A 2,500-nucleotide genomic window follows, 5' to 3' on the forward strand; every position below is an offset into this window, starting at 1 on the left:
TGGGCAGATTGGTGTTTGCACTGCTTTCTGAAAGGGAGTGTTTGTAGTTACAATAGAGGATTTAAGGAACAAGTGGAACTGAATATTCTAAAAACCTGAAAAGGGTGCATTTTTATCCCAAAACTGTTACACATGATGCTGTGACAAACCAAAAGAGTGGCATGGAAAAGCAGGGAATTGCTTGTGTTGCCATCGAATCCACCATAGCTTGGGATAAAGGCACTGTGGTGCGTGGAGTCTTTTTTTAACGCGGATAAGACAAATCTTATCTGCATTAAGATGTGTTGATTGTTTATATATGAACTGTATTTTGTAGACACAAACACACACGATCCTTCGTATATGAATTATGTACAAATCCTGTGGATATTAACCAACCGAGTGAATGTTAACCAATGATCCCAGATAGTAAGTAGGTTATGTACTACAGTAGCTTATATTTTAAGAAGCCTGTGCAGTATAGTACTCACTATTTCTTGGATGTTTTAAGGCGCGCGTGTGTGTGTGTGTGTGTGTGTGAGACATTTACAGAATTTGGCAGACACCCTTATCCAGAGCGACTTGAATTATCAAATTTTTATACAACTGAGCAATTGAGGGTTAAGGGCCTTGCTCAGGGGCCAAACAGTGGCAGCTTGGTGGACCTGTGTGTGTCTAAAAGGGAGATTATTTTGTATGATTTTAAATGTAATCATAAGAACATTATTGTGCAAGAGGGAATGTACCATCATAACAAACAAACAATATACTCTAAATGGCTAACTATCCAGTTGTTGTAATTACACAGTAATTCAATATAATTCTTATTAGATTTTTTTAAAAAAAAGATTAAAGACCTTCAGAAAACGAAAACGAAAAGTTCAGTAACCTTAGACATTTCTTTTTAAGTCTTGAAGGTCTTTAGGATTTACATCCGGCCAAGAAAGCAGTTACCAAATGTCACATTTCCTTTTACATCCCTCAGTTTTTCAGAGCTATGTGAAGTGCAAAAACTCTGCAATATTAATTATTTTATGCATATTAGGCTTGAATGTCCTTGATGGCTATGATGTTTCTACTCGAAAGTCTCTGTAATTTAATTCAAATGGATAATTTGCATGCAATTAATATTCTGTGTCCATGGTTACTCATACTGAAACTCTCAACACTGTTTATCTTCTTTGTGGCATTCAGTCTGCCTTTCAATATAACACCACTAATGAGTTCCATATTTAAAATTCCATATTTTAAATTCTGCAAATTAAGATATTTGCATAATATCAGGGCACTGACAGTTTATAAAAGCAGGAAAGACGAGAGGGCTACTTTCTGATTGTTGTCAGCAAGGTTTTTCTTCTGTGTACTTTAAAGTCAGTATTCCAGATAAAATAAAGCATCGTGGGGATTGATGACCATCCATATATTACCTAATTTATATCTTAAACTCAAACCTGGCATTAGTAGCCACATGGATATTAATTTGTATTGTTGGATTTGTATTGTTTTTTTTTTGTTTTTGTTTTTTTATACAATTTGTGAGAAGTAGTCTGGGAGGCAGATGATGTTTAGGCAGGAATTGTGGATTGTTGGAGCATTTGCAGGTACACTATTTCATCCTTTTTGCACTTGCATCTTTTTCGGCTCCAGTAGATTGCTTAATAAAGTGCATGAATAAACATACACTTAGTCTTCTGGTAAAAAGTAATTTGCAAAAGTGAATTAACTTCTTTAAAAAAGAACTAATGAGAGCCGGAGTTAATCTGGATATGCTAATCATAGTGCATGTCCCATGATGGAATTAAATCTGCAGAATTGGCTGGATTTGATCAGCGAAGTGTGTTGGAGCTGTAAAAGGGTTGTGATGACGATGAAGGAGGATCCTAAAGTAATTTCCCACTCTTGGATCACAAAAAAAAAATAATAAAAATACTTTTTAATGCAAATTAGATCATGCTATATGTTGTAGGTTTTTTAAATTCAAATTCAGCACATTTAATTCTGCAGGTCCAGGTGCCATGTATCGATTCTAAACACAGCTCTCTGCTGGTAATTGGACCTGTGTGGGTTCCAGTGAGCTATTGTGCTGAGCTGTAGAGGTTATTTCTTTCCCCTTCTTTTCCCCTCCAAAGCCATCCAATTAATATGCTAATGAGATGATAAATATTTATGAAAAATGTAAATTATGCAGAAAGCTTTCAGAGCGCTGTGTGGAATGAATTGCTTGCAGGACTTCAAAGTGTTGCTGTGCTAACGAGGCAGGGGTGAATTTGCATACGACTTTAATCAGCTGAATACTGATTATGCTTCATTATGGGCACTGCCAGCTGTACTCTTTGTTTCTGCTCTATATTCAGGGGGAAAAAGTTTTTCACAGTCTGGTTGTCGTGACGATCATGGCAGTAAGTGAGAGAGGGAGCGAGGGGGGATAAGATCGGGAGAGGAAGAGCAGTCTTCTCTGTAGACTTAGCTGTACGCTACCGTGCATTATACAGCTGTAGTCTGTACTTGTGTGCTGGTATTT

The 2,500-nt window shown here is 36.7% G+C and overlaps 1 protein-coding gene across 11 annotated transcripts in view; it reads left to right on the forward strand.

Annotated features, from left to right (window-relative positions):
• pou2f1b (POU class 2 homeobox 1b) overlaps positions 1 to 2,500 on the forward strand; it is a 19,882-nt gene that overhangs the window by 1,735 nt on the left and 15,647 nt on the right. Inside the window, exon 1 of one of the 11 annotated variants that reach the window (XM_027165970.2) lies at positions 828 to 2,500. This exon is cut by the window's right edge and continues 145 nt beyond it. The exons of the other annotated variants lie outside the window; for them this stretch is intronic. The gene's annotated coding sequence lies outside the window, so the exon portion shown is untranslated. Of the gene's footprint in view, positions 1 to 827 lie in introns of those variants that run through there. 11 annotated transcript variants of the gene reach the window in all.

This window comes from Tachysurus fulvidraco, chromosome 6 (genome assembly GCF_022655615.1).
Source record: "Tachysurus fulvidraco isolate hzauxx_2018 chromosome 6, HZAU_PFXX_2.0, whole genome shotgun sequence".
NCBI lineage: Eukaryota > Metazoa > Chordata > Actinopteri > Siluriformes > Bagridae > Tachysurus > Tachysurus fulvidraco.